Source organism: Clytia hemisphaerica, unplaced genomic scaffold (assembly GCF_902728285.1).
Source record: "Clytia hemisphaerica strain Z4C2 unplaced genomic scaffold, Clytia hemisphaerica genome assembly, whole genome shotgun sequence".
Taxonomy (NCBI): domain Eukaryota; kingdom Metazoa; phylum Cnidaria; class Hydrozoa; order Leptothecata; family Clytiidae; genus Clytia; species Clytia hemisphaerica.
In genome coordinates this window covers 789,290-810,954 of record NW_027103564.1, presented here as the reverse complement: position 1 = coordinate 810,954, position 21,665 = coordinate 789,290, and the positions used below count along the sequence as shown (strand labels likewise).

The following is a 21,665-nucleotide window of genomic DNA, read 5'->3' as shown; positions in this document are numbered from 1 at the left end:
GGACACGTTCCTCGACTAACTGAAAAATTGGAAGGAGCTATGAACTTCATTTCTTTTGTAAAAGGACACTAATGGGTGTAGGTTGTATCATATCTATAAATGGGAGCCATACCATTCGATCCAAGTTGGCTAGAACACTTGGCTATATAACCACTTTCGATTTGAATCTGATTCGCGTTGACGCTGACGCTGCGAAACTGACGCTGGCGCTGCGAAACTGACGCTGGCTTCATTTTGGTATTTTTCTGACGGTGGATTGCTCTTATAAAGAAACGCGTTTAATAGTTTTTGGACCTACCTGGAGGTCCTATGAAATAACCTTTGTCTGTTCGTCCGTCCGTCCGTCCGTCCATCCGTTTGTCTGTTACCAGCTTTTCTCGAGGTTGGCTCATTAGTTTTTTCTGATTTTTGGCACAAAGATGCAAAATGACAATAGCCAAGATGTGACGGAGCCCGATTTTCGAAAAAAAAAAATTTTTGGCCAAAAATGCCGGAAATATACCTGGAAAAACTGTTTTTCCTGATTTTTTGCAGAACTCAAAACATGAGCGAGTCTGATTTTTTGAGAAAATTTTTTTACCGGCCGAAAATGCCGGAAATATGCCAGAAATCGCCGTTTTTGCAGATTTTAAATAAGCTTTTTGTTTTTCCTTATAATTCTTTGTTTTTTCACACAAAACATTATTGATAACAATGCCCACCATTAAGCATGATTCAGTTGTCAATAAAACTGATTTTTGCAACCGGAACTTTCTATTTCTTTTTTTCCCTACTCCCCTTCCCTCTCCTCCAATCAACAATCAATGATGAAATTGAATTCAATTTTTCTAACCGCTATATTTTCTGATCGATTGTTTTAATGTTTCTCCTTTTTGCTATCTAATTTTCATCATTAGGTAGGTCCATTCAGCATCTAAAGTCTATTCACGATAAGTGTGCACTCTTTTTTCATTTACCTATAACTTTTGAAGGAATTCTTCAATCTTTATAAATTTGGTATCATTGGAAAGATATTAGTGAGTGGAACAATTTGAAATAAAAAAATATTTAAAAAAATTCTAAAAATGAAGATGAAAATGAAGAAGAAAAAAATGAAGATCTTGTAGAAGAGTGCCATAACTTTCATTTTCACTGGAGAGATTCTTTGATTTTAGGAGATAATCACTGTGAAGAAATTTTATTAAAATATTTATTCAATATAAAGTTATGATACAAAGTTCATAAGTGATTGACCCCAAAAAACAGCAAAAAACTGCAGAAAACAGCGTTTTTAGACTTCAATCAGCTTATAACTTTGTTTGATATCTTTTGACTGAATGATTATTTTAGAGAATTTTTTTCACAGTGATGACGTTCGATGATTAAGGATTCACTTCAGTGAAAATGATAGTTATAGCACTTTTCTACAAGATCTTCATTTTTTTCTTCTTCATTTTCATCTTCATTTTTAGAATTTTTTTAAAAATTTTTTTATTTCAAATTGTTCCACTCACTAATATCTTTCCAATGATACCAAATTTATAAAGATTGAAGAATTCCTTCAAAAGTTATAGGTAAATGAAAAAAGAGTGCACACTTATCGTGAATAGACTTTAGCTTGTTTTACTTTTTTTCAAAATATTCTTTTTCAATACTGTTGATAGTTTCTCCCAATAGATATGCTTTCATAATATATTTTTTATTTTGTCCAGTATGTCTTATGTGTTTCATTGTTTCATTATTTTCAAGTAATCGCCCAATCAAGAACTCTATCTAAACCTAACACAAAAAAAAAGTTATTTAACATATGAAAGCTTATAATAATGAAAAACCGATATACTACTCATTTTATGAGTAGGATTGGAGGCTACAACATCATGAATTTCAGCTTTCTGTGCGGTATCTGTCTGTCTTTTCAATTCCGTATATTTCTGACCATATGTTATGGTTTGATGACAATATTTGGTGGCATTGGGAATATAGTCTCCATCATCAGTATTTATAAAAAGAATCAAAACTCGAACGATCGAGATAACATTGATCTGATTTTATTATCACTTGCTGTTTGCGATGCTTTGGTTTCAATCACTGTTTACCCTGTTTATCCGTGGCTAAACTTTTGGACATTTAATTTTGGATCGTTCCCAATCGGAGTGAGGATTTTTGGCTTGGTCCTGTTAAGCATGACCTCAACTTCATCTTTGACAATCATCATGTTAGCCGCTATCAAATATCTCAAGATTTCAAGAACAAGCACTTTTGATAATCTCATCACAGAAAAGCGGTTACGGATCTTAATAGTGCTGTGTTGGTTTGTACCAGCCTTCCCGATGTTTATCAATGTGATTCTAGGAAAATTACTCAACAGTCATATTTCTTTGGCCATTACCATCACCACGATTATATCTTTACCAGTGCTATATCTCATGATCTTATTTGTCTTCAAGAAATCAAGAAAACAGGTCGCCATAACAACAAACTCGACAATCCAACAAGAATTGAATGCCCAAGTAACAGAACGCATCTCTAAGAAGCTTGTGCGGCGCTCACTTTGGCTGATTGGTGTTTATTTCGCATGTACAGGCTTAACCGTTTTCTCTTACACTCTATATGCTTACAGTGTGATTGAAAGCGGTTACTTATATCAAATAACCAATATGATTTTTCTTGGGAATAGTTGTGCTAATCCCTGTATTTACATGTTCAAAGACAAAAAACTCCGTAAAATCGCAAAAGTCACTTTCAGAAAATCGCAAGAAGTTTCACTTTAGACGAAGATGTTTTATAAGATAAATCTTTATGACTTATGGACATCAAATGGACGTTGTTTGGATGTTGTACGAACCTTCATCTCATGTTGTTCCGTAGCCTGATGATGCTGAAGTTGAATGAACTTCCCCTGTAATCAAAAGAAATTGAAATCGATCGAATAAACTTGAACTAGTGCCCTTCATAAAGTCTATTTCAAATTAGCTGGCAGCGTTTTTTCGAACCTCAATAGATTTAGATAGAATTTGAATTAACCCAGCTGGCACACAACGTTCTTTCAACGTTTATTTAACGTTCACAACGTCCATATGAACGTTGAAACAACGTTGTGTGCTAGCTGGGAAGTAGCGGTTTTGTGCTCGTTAAAAAGATCATTGGTGGTGGAATATTATCAACAAAGAAAACAATTTGAATAATTGGAAAAAAATAAATGGAAAAACGAAGATGAAAAATGAGGAAGAAGAAAATCAACTTCTTGTAGAAAAATGCTATGATCTTGATTTTTGTATCAGAAACTCTTCAATCTTAAAACGTCTTGAAACTTTCACCAGTGATAGATATTGAGTTTACGAAATTTAAGTTTGGTCACATGCGCAGTGGGAATTTACACACTGGTCTGTATTTTACCGAAAATGCTCACTTTCAGCCAGACGATCTCAATCGAACGGAATCGACGATCGAACCAGTCGAACCAAATCGAACGCAATCGACCGATTGAAATTCGATTGTCGAACGCAATCGAATCTCAATCAAATATTACCGCAATTTTCAGATTCGATTGATATTCGATTGCGTTCGATTGATGTTCGATTGCGTTCGATTGCGTTCGATCGTCGATCCATTGACCCCCGGATTGTTCATCGCATAGTTTCTACGGGAAATCGAAAGTAATTTCATTCGGCTTGTGATGTTTGAGAGCTTGGATGTTGGGAAGCTGCAAGAATAAAGCCAGACGATCTCAATCGAACGGAATCGACGATCGAACCAGTCGAACAACAATCGAACCAATCGAATATTACCCAGAATTTTGACGTTCGATTGAGATTCGATTGCGTTCGATTTGGTTCGACTGGTTCGATCGTCGATTCCGTTCGATTGAGATCGTCTGGTTTCAGTCTTACCTCATATTTTTCTTAAATTTTTGCTGTAAGTTTGTATCAGTTTGGAAATCTTTCCAAGTAGACTAGCAAACTAGTCTGTAAATTAATCATGTCAGAGGGCGGGAACATAAAGGCGGCGGGCGTTTGCTAGAATAGGAGCTGCGTAGGAGAGCGAGCAAAAGTTGGTGAGAGGCTGCTGATATACAGACTAGAACATTCTGCCACGGCTTCATTTTGGAGGTTGTGAGAACGGAGGAGTGCTTTCCTAAATTTTGGAGGGAGAAAAGCCGACAGACCACTTTGTTTTGAATTTTGGGTGGTGGAGGAGCCACCTTTCAAGTTTTGAAACTTTTACATCTTTAGCTGTTTTTGTTATACATACATTCTTAGAAAGGTAAGTATTTGCAATTTAGCTTCAGTTTTCTACAATCATCAAAAGTGTACAAGGATTATTCAGGTATTCCTTATGCAGGTTGGTGGTATATGTTACGTGCTTTTGGGGCTTTTTGCTAGCCTCTTTCATTCAAGGTAAGAAATATTTTTTTTAACAGTCTAATTTGGTTCCACCTAAATACTTTTTGCTTTTTATTTTAGTACTTACAGAATACTTGTTAAGGAACTTGATTACTCTAGTCTCATTGTGGCTAAGTGAACCCCTCCAATCTTTTCTATGAATACAACAGTAACACTAACCAGGCAGGAACTCTGCTCAAAAGTACCCAACAAAATAACCTCTTTGAAAAAATTTTGACACTATTTTAAGAATAATAACATATCATAATAATCAATAATTCTGACACTTTTAATATCTCACGATAACCTAACGCAGGTTTTCAAGCCGTACCAAAAATTTTTTGGTACGGTTTGAAAACTATTTTTAGGTTATCGTGAGAATAAACAGCGTTTCCTGGTTAGTTTAAAGAAACTCCAAAGATTATCCCTCTCATCACTCTCAATGTCATTACTGCCAGGCTGCTGTCTGACAGTCCGACCCTCTTCAACAGACTCACTGCTACAAAAAACAACCTGTCCTGACTGTCAGCATGTAACGTACCAGCCAAGCACAGGAAAATTACACGTACACATAGAAAATTAAATGGAAAACTTACAGAAAAGTACTTACTTTTAATAGTTAAGATGTCATATGTTGAATAACTAAGACTCCAACCTCAAAACAATGACACATTGGTGCATAATTATTATTATAAGTGTATTATTATAATTAAGTATTTCAGTCTGTCGAATGAAAAATGTAACATCTGTCATGTACAAATTTAATTTGTGAAAAATTGAAATTTGCAGAATTTAGTGCTGTGATAAGATAGCTCTGATAGAAAATCCAGAGTTTATATGGTGACAGAAAAGTTTTTGGGTACACGTATTCATGATTTTAGAAAAATGCAGTATTTTTGTCATGAGAAGAGAATTATTGTAAATTCTGACCTTTTTCTATAGACTGTGGCTATGTGCTGAAGAATTTTCTTGTCACACCAAAAATGCTGAAAAATTAACCTTCACTTTAAGATTTATGGCTAAATTTTTTGGGAGTTTTCTTGCCACACTAATTTTACAATTTAATATAATTATTTAAATTAAAGTTACCTATTTGAGAAATTTTTGTTGTGAAACTGAGAATTCTGAATTTTCACCGTAATATAAATTCTGACAAATTTTCATCTACGTACAACTATAATTTTGGGGAAATCCCACTTGTTCGACAGTATACTTGTCCGACAGTACATTTGTTAGACCGGTTGTTTGACAGTTATTAGTTCGACACCCATTTGCTCGACTGCATGGTTGTTCGACGACCACTTGTTCGACGACCACTTGTTCGACACTCTTCTCTCAAACAACTGGTCTGTTGAACAACTATATAGATTGTCGAACAAGTGGATTGTCAATCAACTGGGTTGTCGATCATTTTGGCACCCATTTGTTCCACAACCCACTTGTTCGACATTCAATTTGACAAGAATTTGTTGAACAAGTAAGCTGTGGAAAAAATGGGTTGTTGAACATGTGACATATACTTATCACCCATTTTTCTGTAAATTGTAAGTATGTGTACTATAAAATTAACTTCACACTTGAAGATTTATGGCTGAATGAAAAAAATGAGTTTTCTTGCCACACTAATCTGGCAATTTAAAAATATGTAAATGTTTAAAGTTATAGTAGGTACTATGTGAACAGTACGTTTGAGAAATTTTTGTTGCCAAACTGAGAATTCTTAATTTTCTCCATAAATTCTGCTAAATTTCCCTCTACGTAAGTATAAGTTTTGGAAAAAATACTAGAATTGAGTAAAACATAAGCATGGCGAAAAAATTTAATCATTTTTAAATGTAAGAAGACTTTTAATATTTCATAATTTGAAAGAAAATATTTTTGGAGAAATTTGTCAGTGCCGCTTTACCATAACTTTATTTCTACTCAAAACTGTGTAATTCTATCATAGGGATAGATACAGTACGTATTAAACTCAAAACAAAGGGATAACCAGGTAGATATTCACAAAAGTTTGTAGCACTTCCAATACACACGACATTGTGTCAGTGTCGTGTAGTAGTCTCTGGTAGTCCAACAACCATATATTTTTGATAAAGAACCTTTGACTTGTGAGTCCTGGAAAATTAAAACGTCTTATGTGTTTGAATGTCAGTAAATAATTGTTAGCTACTGTACCTGGGTTATCCCTTTGATTACCACCTGCAAACCTAGGAAAAAGAAAGCTGAAATGAAAAAAAAACTCACAGTCCATAGTGTTTGCAATCTGAATACTCCATTCCTAAAATTGAATGAGTTATGAATAGGAAAAGATAACAAGTCAACAAGTTCTGATAACTGATGTTACAAGATTTTCCATCTTCTCTTGCCTCTCAAATCAAAACAAAAAACAATCAAAAATGAGCCAAAGAATTTTGCATGCAGAGAACCATGAAGAAAAGCCACATATACTCAAAGAAGAGACTCATCAAAAGAAACAAGAAACAAAACAAAATCTTTTCAAATAAAAATTTCCACTAGAAGTCCTGAAGCCATTATTTTTTCCAATCACTCCCTCCTCAAAAATCAAAACAACACGATCTGCGACTTTGACGGAAGTTTTCATTTCTCATTTCATGAATTTCTCAAAGTTCATTCATTTCTACAACGCCGAAATCTGGCGTTGTAAGATTGGGGCTTCAGCTTAGCCGTTTTTTCCTTCCTGGGGTTTCGCTCCAGTCGGGCTTTCAGCCCTCGCCGCCGACAAAATTTCTTCCTACGCTTACCTAACTCCTACGCTCACTTTTCCCGCGTGATACCGTTCCAGCCCGACTGGCGTGCCAGTCTACTTTCCAAGATGCTCGTGGGGTTAAATTATTTTGTATATAATGTACACACAGACTAAAGAATTGTGTAAATATGATAATAAGAGTGAAAATAAAATTTAATTTAACAAGAACAATACCGCCGTGCTGAATACCTTTCCCTCTCTGTAACTTGCACATTGCTACGTAACGCGTTCTATCCGCCGTGGAGCTCTATATAATCCCGGGTGGTATTTTCTCGATCCTTGCCTAACAGAATATTTGATCGGAGTTTTTTAATAGTGGTAACCCCTGATTGTTACCACTTCTTGCAAATTTTCCTTGAACTACAAATTGACCCACCGTGAGTAGTGCTACCATTAAAGTCCCACCTTTCTAAAAACTCCAATTCAAGTAATGCTACCATTAGGGTACAACTCTTCTAAAAAACGTGGATATAGCTTAGTCCAAGGTTTGTATTGGTCAATGGTTACCCTCTCTAATTCAATTCAAAATATTGATCGATAACAACTATCAAATCTTAACAGTGCGGAAAAACTTTACACACGGAAGATGTTTTCGGGCATAAGAAGACGTCACTTTCAACTTTTGAAGTTTTTGCGGTACATTAAAAAGATGATAGACGTCATCTCAATGCAGTCGTCTCTCTTTTGAGGTCTAAATGAAATTCATCAAGGAATAGAATAAGGTACTCGCTAGCCTAGGAGCGATCTTGTGAAATACACTGAGGTGATGAAGTAATGTGAATTAGTTCAAATTTTTCAAATGCTACAAATAGTTAGGGCTTATTTCTTTACATAGAGTACGGTTTTAGGCCTGAAAAGTAATCGAGAAATCATTTATTGGGCTTTACCAGAAATAGTTCATGCCCCCCTTGTTGAGGATATCGGATATCCAGAGGGTTGAGCGATTTTTGCTCAAAAGTGGATATCCAGGGGGTTAAATATCTACAAGGGACTGGATATCCAGGTGGTAAAGTGTCTTTTCAAGTAAAAAATACGATATCCAGGGGTAACCTCTTTATAAGAGAGGATATCCAGGGGGCTGAGCATATTTTTAAGAGTGGATATCCGGGGGGTCTTTACTAATAAAGTAGGATATCCAGGGGGTTTGATACTTCGAAAAATCAATATCCTCAACAGTGGGGGTAAATTTTTTTTCTGGAAAAGCCCATAGGGAGCGTAGTGCAGGGGTAGAGCATCAGGCGATGGTGCGCAAGGTTGTGGGTCTAACCCTACGGACGCGTCATACCAAAGACTTCGTACTTAGTACAAAAATGGTACTTGATGCCTCTCTGCTTGATGCTCGGCAATTAAGGGAAAGATCAATGGTAAGTGGGTAGATAGCTATCGAAAGAGGAGTTTTCGGGTTACCTCCGACTGTGGTTGTAGACTTACTTTATTTACCAATATACCTTTTCATAAATTATGTCAAGAACATCACTTGCTTCGTATTCAAACAATTACGACGGTGTTTATGTCCCCTTGAGACATTAAATGATTTTTTTGTGAATAGAAAGTAGTTTTATTAAAATCCACTGGGTGTTAATCACCGTGACAATAATTTCAAACCGAGGCAAGTGATGTTTGTGACGTAATTTATTAAAATTTTTATTAAATTAACAGTCTCCAGTTTCCAATATTGAATGGTTTATTCGATTTCAATTTCTTTTGATTACAGGGGAAGGCCATACACCTTCAGGATCATCAGGCTACGGAACAACAGGAGATGAAGGTTCGTACAACATCCAAACAACGTCCATTTGATGTCCATAAACTCTGGTTAAGACGGTCCACTTTTCGCCTGCGCAAAATAGGCAAAAAATTAGGCTGTCTAAAGTCATTGCATTGCCCTCTTTTAAGGTCAATGCAATGTCTTCTTATCGTTAACCAGCAAAGATTTTGATTGCCCACTTTTTGTCTACTATGAGCCTGAACCTTTCATGTCTTTAAAAACACATTGCTTACCTGGTTTGCAGAAAACAGTTTTGAACACGAATGGATTTATGAAAATTCCAGGAACACAGGAAATGCTGAAAACACACCACCTCGAGAGGTAAGGTGTTTCTGGGAAATGATTTTTGCCAAAAACACCCCAAAAAAGCATGAAAGGTTCAGAAAAAGTGTTTCGGACAAAGTGTTTCAGTGTTTTCGGGACTTTTTTGACATGAAAGGTTCAGGCTCTATAACAATTAGAAAAGGCATGGCAGAAACTCGGCCGTCTAAACTAGAGGTAACAGCCGTAAAACGTTACTTAAACGTTGAACGTTGAAACGGCCTTTGTCGCTGACAGTACATTTTATAAGCAGTACTTAAATAGCCCCTGCAAAGGCAGGCAATAATTTCTTCGAGGAGTTTTTGATATTTCCTCACTTTATGATGGATGAGCCGCTTGCGCTGAATCCAACCATTGTTAGTTACGTGAGGGGTGACAATAAAGGGCCCCTACCACCTAGACTGGTAGAAAATGAGCTTAGGGTAGATAATATGTATGAATGCATGAGCGATTGCCGGATGGTCTGAGACGTTGTCACCACAAACCATGGGTTCCCTGCTGGAATCTCCATCCCTTACATTGTTCCGCCCAATCTGCTGTCAGCCAGACAGGCGGCCCGGAGAACACCTTTAATAACCAAAATACTGTATTTACCTAAAACAATCCAAAAGCTCCCTCAACAATCAATAGCGCCAAAATTGCAAAAATTCTGATATTGCTGCGGTATAGCCATTCTTTTGCAGTTCTTTTACGATTTTAGCGCTTTTGATGGTTAAGGGAGTGATTGGATTGTTAAGGGTAAGTACGGTACTCCCTTTACCCTTTCCGGACGCACGAGCAATGGAGTAGCCAATACCAGTATATCTCGAGAGCCTTCCAAAGAACTCCTTCAGCTACCGTTTGAAAGAATAGAACATTTTAAGTAAGATGGGTCTCTTCGAGGCGCCGTACCCACTACAACGTTCGTCTTGAGACTTGCGAAATAATTTGAATCCTTTTTTTTTTCTCAAAAAAGACATTTCTTTCGTTCGTCCGGAAAGGGACAAATTATTTAGATTATCTTTAGATAAGGCCTATCAACCGATAGTATCGATTTAAATGAATTCCTTTAAAGGTTTTATTTTTACATAAGTGTTCCTTTTTCATATCAGAAACATTTAATTTCATTTCAGGATAGTTTTAGGCACTTCGTGACTAAAAATTGTCGCAAATATTTAGCGGGGAAGCGTTTTTTTATAAAGACGGGGTGTTCGATTTTTCAAAAAATAGTATACATTCTTCTATCAAAATATGGCAGGGGTTTTTACCGGCTTTTCATGAAACGAATGATTGTGTATAAAGCTCAGAGAACTGCCTGAGTTTCTCCCGTGTGTGCTGAATTTATTGTTTTTCCCAGTAAAATTCTACAGAGCTTTGAAATTCTTTTTGGACCTACCGCCGGGTGCCCCGGTGGAGGTTCTATAAATTACACGTTTTTTTTTTTTAAGAAACACACTTTTAAGAAACATGAGGCTCAGAATGCCTAAAAACTAAGAAACATCTAAGAAACATGCTGAGGCTGAGAATGAGAAAATAACATTTTTTAATCCGGTTTTTTAAAGAATCTTCCAATCCAGCCTTTCATAAGGCTGATTATGTCAAAAAGTTTAGAAACATGTAAGAAACATTTAAGGCTCAAAAGGCCGATTTCTTAAGAAACATTGAGGCTGCTTGGTAAAACTAGTTTCTTAAAAAAAAAAAAAACGTGTAACCCATGTCCGTTCGTTCGTCCGTCCGTCCGTCCGTCTGTTACCAGCTTTTCTCAGGATTGGCTCATTAGTTTTTTCTGATTTTTTGCACAATGATGCAAAATGGCAATGCCCAGAACGTGACGGAGCCCGATTTTTGAGAAAAAATATATTTGGGCAAATTTGGGCCAAAAACTGCCTAAAAATAGGGTTTTTTGGACTTTGTGCAAAATTCTGTCATTACTTTTTTCTAATTTTTTGTGCAAAGATGGAGGGCAAGATTTTCTAAAGAATGGCTGAAGTGGTTTTTCCCGGAAAATTCTTATTCGCCTTAAAAAACGGATTTTCGTATTTTGGGGAAATTCCCTTTGACCAAATAAGAAAATATAGCTTTTCTCAAAGTTGACTCATTATTTTTTTCTGATTTTTTGCACAATGATGCAAAATGGCAATGCCTAAAATGTGACGGCGCCCGATTTTCGAAAAAAAATATATTTGGGCAAATTTGGGGCAAAAACTGCCTAAAAATAGGGTTTTTTGGACTTTGTGCAAAATTCTGTCATTACTTTTTTCTGATTTTTTGTACAAAGATGGAGGGCAAGATTCTTTAAAGAATGGCTGAAGTGTTTTTTCCTGGAAAATTCTTATTCGCCTTAAAAGACGGATTTTCGTATTTTGGGGTAATTCCCTTTAACCAAATAAGAAAATATAGCTTTTCTCAATGTTGACTCATAATTTTTTTCTGATTTTTTGCACAATGATGCAAAATGACAATGCCCAAAATGTGACGGAGCCAGATTTTTAAGGAAATTTTTTTTGGGCAAATTTGGCCCAAAAACAGCTTAAAAGGTTTTTTGGGTCTGAATGGTTTAAGTGATTTTCGTAATTGGGGAAATTCCTTTTTACCATTTTACATTATTCAACACACAAGCTTTATTTTTCCATTCTGAATTTTTGTACAATTATTGTCACTTTTTTCTTATTTTCATCTGATGTTAATCCCCGTGTTAATCATTTGGTAGGTCCATTCAGCATGTTGCTTGTTTAGTCATAACTTTTTATAAACTCAATTTTTGGACCTACCTCCGGTTACCCCGGTGGAGGAAATGGTACCATTCGGCGTTGTTGGTCTGTTTTGTTTTTAGATGTGCCACTAGGCCATACCATCAACACCATTATCACAAGAAACTACGGCAAAGCCGACAAATCACCAACTTTGTCTTGCCACCTGTCTAAAATTCTTCCCGAATTAATTATTTCATAATATCATTGTACCTTAACTTTGGATGACCAACAGCACGAGTAACATTAGAGACGGGACGATTATCATTCATCTTAGCAACGTGCTCGAGCCAGCATGGTGACTTTTGTTGAGAAAAAATTCAACATCCTTGGCAGTAAATACCTCCTCAATACTAACAAAATCTTGAGTCAGACACATTTGGGGGGACAGCCAAGCTTTCTCAAGACTTTAAACAAAATTTCTCTATTTAAAATGTCAAACGCCTTAGCTGTTCAGGAAGTTGCATAGAATGACATTGCTGCGAAATTCCGCACTGTTGGGTTTTTTTCGCAACGCTTCGACGGATGCGCTGCTATTCTATACAACGCTTCCAATCGAAGCCTGTAATTGAAAATTATGAATAGCCGAGCTTTCTTCTTTAAATCACAAGCAAAATCAGGCAAAATTTCGCTTTTTTGAACAAATTGGCGCTTATTTGAGTCGAGAAAGCTGTATAAAGAATGATTGTGAAAAGCACCTAGTTAGGCATTCAAAATCATAGGGGTGAAAAATTTACTTTTGGAATGTTCTACAAAATGCACATAATTTTGAGACCCCGTTCGACACCCATAGACCACGGTTTTGGTTCAAAGACAATCGATAAAGACTTTCATTTTTGGACCTACCCCGGTGGGGTGGAGGTCCTATAAATTAACCCATGTTCGTTCGTTAGTTAGTTAGTGTGTTAGTTACCAGCTTTTCTCGAGATCGGCTCATTAGTTTTTTCTGATTTTTGGCACAAAGGTGCATGACCATAAACCCTCGAATGTGACGGAGCCCGATTTTCGAAAAGAAAAATTTTTGGGCAAATTTGGGCCAAAAAAACGGCTTAAAAACGGGTTTTTTTGGACTTTGTGAAAAATTGGATCATTAATTTTTTCTGATTTTTAGCATGAAAGTAGGGTACAATCATAGTTAAAGGATGGCTCAAGCAGATTTATGCAAAAAAATTTTTTTGGCTCAAAAATCGCATTTTTATCTATAAGAACCACTTTTAATAAGATTACATCAATGTTCTTAGCCATATTATTATTATTATTTTTATTAGTTTTTTTACGATGAAAATGTCACGGTGGAGGGTAATGATTTGAGTTCTGTGAACACTTATTATTTTTTTGGCTGAAAAACGAATCTTTATCCATAAGAATCACTATTTATGAGTTTATTTATTTATCAATGTTATTAGCCAAATTGTTTTTTCATTATTATTGTTTCTAACAGAAGAAAATGTCACGGTAGAGTGCGACGGTTTGAGTTTTCTGGAAACCTTATTTATTAAGCTTTGCATTTTTCTGATAGTGGTTTTTATATCTCCTCAAATCTCCTTAGGAAATTGAAATTTTGAATATTTTCTTCTAAAATCTCCTAAAATATATTTTACCAAGTTTTCAAAAATTTAATTTACTCTGATTATCAAATTTTCATTGCTAAATTATCCTATTCATGGCATACATGATTGTTGACAAAAGCATTTCACTCTGTATGCTTAAAGGTTTTTAAAAACATTGGAAGTTATGAAAATTTTGTAGAATTTTCTCCTCAAAAAATAAATCCTAAAATTCTTTTAAAAAGTGTGGAATCTCCTCAAAACTCCTAAATCTTTTCCCCGTAAATTTCAGTTTCTCCTAAAAAAATAGTTGAAAATCACCTAAAATCACCACTAAATTCTCCTAAATTTTGATCAAAACAAAATAGTGGCAACCCTGGTTTGAACCTGTGCTGGCAAATTTCCCACAAAATTTAGTATCGAAATACCAAGATTTCACATTAACTCAAATCTACTTTTTTGAATGGACCGGGACTCTACCAAGTTTAGTGTTGTTTATGGTAATCCTCTTTAATAATCGGAAGATTTAACGATTCTTCAATGGGATTCGTTCAATGTTGTGGATGAGACTTTTGCCGACATCGGCCTGTTGATTGAGAAGTTCACTGAAATGTTTAACCCATCTTTCGTTGATATCTGGAGTAGACATAAGAAGGGTATCATTCCTCGATCGAATAGGATGGTTCGTCTTGCTCCTGTGACTGTTAACCATATTGTATTGACTGTTGCATAGAATTATTTTTGGTTCTTGGACTTAGCAAAATGTTCGGCCCTTATATCCCATTCTTGAAACCATTGGTTTGCCTGCTACGGTCACGTAATTCAAGAATAATGATCTTATCAATTGGAGCATCATCCAGACAAGCTCGTAACTCTTCGTAAAATTGTTTCTTTTCCTTCTTTGCATTGTTGGTCCGTATACACGGTTACAGGATACAAAAATCGTTTCCTTTCAACATTCTTCGTATTGTCGAAATTCGATCATTTACAGGGATAGGGTTAATATAATAATTTGCTGATGAGCTCGTTGCAAATTGCAAACCCCGCACCGGCTTCTTTTCTCTCACCTCCAATCCAAAATATTTCTCCAACAGAAGCTTTGTTGAATCTTTAAAAATAATAGTTGTGGCACTTTCAGGTCAGATCGAACAATCGCTGTCCGAATTTTAGAAAGCTTGCTTTGAACGGATTTCGCTTCTTGTTCATCACGACCACGATCAGGGGCGCATCGGTTGTGCCAGATGCGGTAGCTTGATCAGTTAGATTCAAATTCAGCACCATCATAATGTCAAGGTGAAGTATTCCTTAGCAGAAGATCATGATTGACCAGTGATACTCTCTTCTCACAGACCCGGTAGGATTTTTTCAGCCAGTGGGGATGGAAATAACGGGACTGAAATTTGATGAGGATTGATATTCTTATATTTTTTATTAATAGGTATTTCAATTTTTTTGTTTTCAAGTCAGAAAATCCAGTGGGGATGCGAGATAAAGCATAATATTTTGCAGTGAGGATTGATTTATTTGATTATTTTCAGCGGGGACAAAAATTGGAGGATAATTTTCCACCGGGGACGATATTTCGGACAATTTTCCACCGGGGACGATATTTTGGACAATTTTCCAGTGGCACAATATAGTTGAAATGACTGAATGATACTTCCGTTGCTTTTTACCAGGAATGTTGCCGAGTTGACAAAATACTTTCCTACCAAGCGCCGGAGCTGGTAGCGAGTTGGTAGCCAGAACCGCCATAATCGTATCCTGAGAAGGGGTCTAAGGATGAACACCCTCGCTATTGGATGGTAGGTTACTTTGCGGACCGCGAACACCATCGTTCATAGATATTACTACTAATTCAGAGTCGTGCGTTCTCGTAGGTCTCCCTCGCTGGTTACATTTCTTAGGGACACAAGATTTGTCATAGTAGTTTAGATGTTTAAAGATTTCAACCATGTCACTTACCTCGCGTCTGTATTTTAGACTAGTTATTCCGATTTTTTGCATTCGATTTTCATAGCTTATAGCTGTCCACATGTCCCAACTGTTTTAGATGCGCGTCGCTGAACACCTTCTATCAATCTCGCGTGTTTTTTTTTTTGTGAACAGATAACATGGGCGTATTCTAAGTGTGGTCTGACAAATGTTACGTACAGTTTTCGAAACAATTCAGGAGTGAGGTATGTGAAGGTCCGTCTAATAAGACCAGCTATTGAATTAGCTTTTTTCACCTGATTTGATGTGTCGGTCGAAGGAGAGATTCTTATCGACGATAACACCAAGATCTTTTTCGAATGATACATGTTCAAGGATTTTATCCCCTAGTGTGTATTGGTGTACATGTTTGATTTGGCTTTCCTAGGGTTAGCACATGACATTTATTAGGATAAAAAGTTAATAACCATGTTTCGGACCACTTTTGTAGTTGGTTGATATCGTTTTGAATTACTAGCTCTTCCTCAACTTATTCCACTTTATTGACGAGTTTGGTGTCGTCAGCAAAAAGGAGTCTCTTAGAGCAACGAGAAATCTTTCCTCGTTGCTATCTTCTTCGCATGGGGAAGACCAATGTTTCCAATCGATCTTTCCGTAGTTAAAGTCTCCTACAAGACATAGGTGAGTGTATTTTGGGTTTAAGCAGAGATCTTTTATGAGCTTGTTCATGTTCTTGTTATTTTCATCGTAGTCGTTTGATTCCGTTTTGGTTGGGCTTCTATAAAAGCAGCCAAATAACATGGTGTCTTTGTTCTGCATTGCTATTTCTATCAGGCAGACCTCTTCAAATCGAATTTTTTTTCTATTTGTAGGATGAGGTGTTCAATGGAGTTGTGAACTAGTATTGTAATTCCTCTTCTTTTTTCCATTCCAATATTTGTTTTATATGGTGTGGAGTAATTTTCGAAAGAGTAGTCTTGGTCTTTTCTCTCGGAGACTCGTTTGGTGTTTACCTCAGTGATGTGGCAATTATATGTGGTTGTTCTGCGATTACATTTTTTAATAGTTCATTTTTCTTTTTACTTGTCATTTGGTCAGCGTTTGTGTAAATTATCGTAAGTTCTCTAATTGTTGGGGTTGTTTCTGTAGGTTTGTTCATGTTTTGGTTTGATGGGTTTTCATTTGAGCTATCGTCGTTATCATTTTTGTTTGGCCTTATTGGCTGGTTGGGTTGTTGTCTGTACGTTGGTTTATCTGTTGTTTAGTGTCGTTTTTTTGTAAACCTTCTTTAGGACGAATCCGTTTTTTGAGGATCCTCGGACTCTCCAAATGAACTCATTCGAGGTAAGATTACGATTTAGGTCTTTAGCCTGCTGGGACAGTTCTTTTATAGCATTCACGGTCGGATCTACAGAGGTCTTCCGTGATGTTTATGCCCTTATACCTTTCATTTTCCTTTAGTGACGGGAGATTTCCCATTAGCTTATCTTTATCTTCTTCACTATTGAGGCATATCAATAGTGGACGGTAGGGCTTCTTCCCTATTCTAAAAACTTTCTTGAGGTGACATGAAGATCATTTACTAATTGTTCAGCCCATTTACAGTCCCTAGTATGATTGGATGTGTCACTATTATCACATACCTGCTCTTGTTCTTTTATTCCATGCACAATGATGTTTGTACTTCTTCTTCTCTTCTCCATCTCGTGGGCTATCTCTTCGTCTCTTGCTTGTTTTATCGCAATCTCGATTCCGTTTGTATCACTCGTCTGCTGAGAGAGACCAGATTTGGTGACTATTCTGAATAGGACTTCAAAGCTTGCTGGCATTCATCTTTTATCGTTGACAGGATACTGTACTTGAACTCATCAAGCTTTCTTTAAAATTTCTTTTCCGCAAACTCAAGTGTATGCAGGCCAGGATCAGCTTTAAGATCATTTTTCAAAAGTTGGAGATCGACGTCTTTTTCCTCGAGCTGTGGGACCTACCTCGGTGGAGCTCCTATAAATTAACCTCTGTCCGTTCATCCGTCCTTTCGTTACCAACTTTTCTCGAGATTGGCTCATTAGTTTTTTCTGTTTTGCACAAAGATGTGTAACTATAAACCCTCGAATGTGACGGAGCCCGATTTTCGAAAAAATGTCTTTGGGCAAATTTGGGCCAAAAAACGGTTAAAAAACAGGTTTTTTGGACTTTGTGAAAAATTGGATCATAAATTATTTTCTAATTTTTTGCATGAAAGTAGGGTACCATCATAGGTAAAAGATGGCTCAAGCAGATTTTTGTAAATTTTCGGCTCAAAAAACGCATCTTTATCTATAAGAATCACTATTAATAAGCATACATCAATGTTCTTAGCCAAATTACTCAATTTTTTGATGAGATAGATGTTTATTTTGCTCACAAAGTCTTGAATATGAAAGAATATTTCAAGAGCATGAAATTTTGGTTTCTAAATGTTTTTTTATAATAAACAAATGACTGATTTTAATGGATCGTCACTATTTGTAATCTATTATACAAATTAGAAGTTTAAGTTTAGATGAGAATCTTTTTTACCACCTTTCCGCCCTACAGTTATGGTTGCATGCAGCCCTTATAAATAGAAAATATGATTGTACAGGTGGGGACAATTTTACCCAAAAACTTATACTAAAGAGGCTAACCATGATATTTGATGCCAAAACTTACACAATACGTCTAAACCTTTCTCCATATATTATGCAAATTAGAAGTTAAAGTTTAGATTTTGCCACTTATATCCTCGTTTATGCATTTCTTTCATTAATTTGTGAACATTTTTAGGTGAAAAATTTCATTTTGATGTTTTTATAACTGATTATGCACCGAATTTTAAGGGTGATTATTGAGTATTTAAAGAAGAGAGAAAGCTAAGGATGAAATATTGTTGGAACATTTTGCATTAATGAACGGCTTTCTAACGGAATGCCATCAAGAAACATTTTCTGATTCTTTTAGCCCGATTCAAATGAAGAAAAGGCCAACACATTTTGTCAACAATTACCAACAAGTTATGTAGAAAACTTCTTATAAAGATGCAAGAATGTTCAGGTATTCATTTTATCCATTAACGCATTACCGTAGTTTGGAAGCTCTCTCTGTTAGAAAAACCAGGAAAATTCGAAAATGTCACTCCAATGTAGATATAGTCTTAACCTTGACCGAAAGGTTTGAATAATCCTCAACAACTTTGATGAACATGATGGGAATTGATCATTTGGTACTCCATAGTAATCGTAGTCCCATGATTTAGTAGCCCGGCTTCCACTAAGAGCTTTTTTATAGACTGGATGGCGTAATTAAGTGGCCCGGTGGTATATGGTAAATATCCTTTTGCTTCTTTATATATATTTTTGCTGTTTTTAGAAGGTAAAAATAGGATGAAGATGTGTGTTTTTTTTTAATTAAATGATTTCAAATCGGCTATTAATGTTTGTTTCCCATTCGCAATAATATTTTTTCTGCAGTTTAGAATTTTTAATTTTTTTTTTTTTTTCAAAATGGTGTCAATGGTGTCCTCCAGGTTTTCAGGTCCCCCCATCTGGGGCCTAAAACCCCATTTGGTTTTTTGACCGAGGGTAATTTATCCAGAATTTCACGAAAACAAGCATGGGATTCCTGGTTAATCTCATGCTTTGGATTGAAATTCTAACAATTCTGAAAGACGTCAATTTAACGCTGGAATTCAATCTGAAAATTTAAAAAGAGGTCTCAAAAAATTCATAGAATCGCGATTTAATTCAAACGATGAAAATCTCACTTTTGCGGGAAATTACAAAATCTAGGAGGGCAATTACAAAAGCTACAGTAGGAGGGAAATTACAAGTTCGCGGGAAATTACAAATTAACGTAAGCAAAAACGTCAATCGAATTTCAATCAACCATGACATTAGAAATATTACAGCTAATCATTGCACTTTCTACCCCCACTTCCCATAAAATTTCTTGAAATCCCCCATTTGGATTAGTCCCCCGTCGACTTTCTCACCGGAACTTTAAATCTTGAAAAGCGTTAAAATAACCGGAATTCTCAATATATTTCAACCATGATTGTAGTAGAGTTTCAAATGGTCTAGCAAGTTTCTTGTACTTATCATCGTTGAACATTGAGAGTTTAATGGCGAAAGTTCGAGGGTCATGCGAAATACATGTTTAGCATATACCAGTTGCTGTTTCACTATAAAACTGGACCAATCAGATGTACCACATACTCCATGGAGTCTTTTGTTGGTTATTTCATAACGGCAATTGTTGTTAGACTCATAAGAAGATGATACGAGTTTTCAAAGAACTATTGAAATTTTGAAGAAGATTGGTCATTTCTGCGAATTTCTTGTTTGCCTGTTAATTCCGGTAATTAATTTCGATGTCGCCGGTATTGGGTCAGCGAGTGCATAGGAAAAAACGCAGAACCAATATAGTAAAGGCTACTATTGGGTTGCTCAAAGTTTATAAAAGATCCGAGATATTTGAAGGATTAGACGTTTTTGATATCAATGTTCCTTAATTTGATGATGCATTCTGGGTAATCCTGTTCGGTACGGAATCGTAGACTTAGTTTTTAACGCATTTAGTGATAGGCTGAATCGAGCAAACGTTTGATTTAAAAGGTTGATAGAAATTTGCGAGTCTAGTTGACTGGTGGGAAAGAGGATGAGATTGTTCAACAGCTTTTCGGGTTCTAGGCCTAAAGATTTTCATGAAGTGTTTAAATTTTGACACTCAAGCCCAAAGGGGCTAGGCTCGAGACCGAGATGGGAAATGAAACCACTTATTTCCCATCCAGAACTTCTGCGCGTGGTTTTTACACATATGCATGGATTGAAGCTAAAATCTATCACTAGGTTTATAAAAATGCTGTCCTCAAAAACAAAGGAACCTCTAGATACAATCCGTCGTCATGATTATGGCGCGTTCTAGGCGCGTTTTAAATGGTAAAATAAGTGGCTTCACTTTTTCTTGCCTGGGAAAGGTTAGAGTTCAACTCTAGCCCTTCGGGCTTTAAACTCAATGTGTTAAATTTATCAACTTCAAAGCTTTATTATGTCTTTATATTAGGCGAGACCAATTTAATTTGTTGTTCTACGGGCGCGACCGACCCAGCATTTGCTGCAAACGAAAAAATAATAATATTGAATTTCCTATGCCACAAATCTCTAATCTAGTCATTTAAAAAATTTACAATTGAAAAAAGTTGAAACGAATCTTGAATCACGAATTCTGTGCACAAAAGATTTCATTACAAATTCCATCAAAGATGAATGATGAATTTCTAACCAAGATTATTTGAAAATATTAAAGCCTAATTTCCTTCCTTGATTAATGAAAATCTTATTTTTATTTTACCGACCGACCGACTCATATTTTGTCAACGGTCTGCCCGTAGAACAACAAATTAAATTGGTCTCGGCTTATGTACTTTGTTCTTAAATTTGGAACGTTTAGGGGCCATAAATTTGATAGGTGTTTGGTTATTTTTTTTGTGTTTGTGATTGAAGCTCATTTTCTCAGTGGAGGTCTCCAAATAGTCTCTTAGGCTCAGGCTCAAAAAAGATATAAAAAGTAAAAGAACGCTAAAAATTAAAAGTTGACTTTATTAAAAAGCAAAAAATAAGATTATGAGATTTCAAAACTTTGCAATATTGAAATTTCAAGAATAATTTTTCGTTCACAATTTTTTTCAGTTAGATTTATAGTACTCGAAAACCAAAATGCTGAGGTGTTCCAATTTGAATTCTGATTTTTCGAGGGCGTTAGTACAGAGATGATGGTGTTAAAGGGCGGTGTTTCGATCTTTGACGGGCGGTTCTGTACTGTCTTCTAAGTGTTGTTCGTCAGAATTCAAATTGAAAATCTCAGCATTTGGGCTTGATTTTGAAAGTTTATTATAATTATATCTTACTGAAAACGAGTGTGAACGAAAGATGTGCATTGTAAAATCTATTGTTAGTCTCGTCATAATGAAAAAGAGAATCATAGAATTATCTCAAGTATCGCCTGATCAACATTCGTAAACCCCACCTTAAAAACTTACTTCAATCCCAAAACCTTTTTTCTCTTTAAAAAAATAGCCTTACAAAGGTTGAAAAAATATAGATATATAACAAAATTATAAACAGATATACTAGTGTGTCAATTCTGATATTTACCATAAACTTTGGTAGATGTCATTCATGTATTGAAACGCTTTCTCAGACATTATGGGTTCCGATTATC

At 35.9% G+C, this 21,665-nt stretch overlaps 1 protein-coding gene across 1 annotated transcript in view; it reads left to right on the top strand.

The window, feature by feature from the left end:
• The window catches only part of LOC136800913 (protein unc-13 homolog B-like), a 79,556-nt gene that overhangs the window by 6,833 nt on the left and 51,058 nt on the right, over nt 1-21,665 (top strand). Inside the window, exons 2-3 of the mRNA XM_067057523.1 lie at nt 8,843-8,896; nt 18,408-18,500. The gene's annotated coding sequence lies outside the window, so the exon portion shown is untranslated. The remainder of the gene's footprint in view (nt 1-8,842; nt 8,897-18,407; nt 18,501-21,665) is intronic.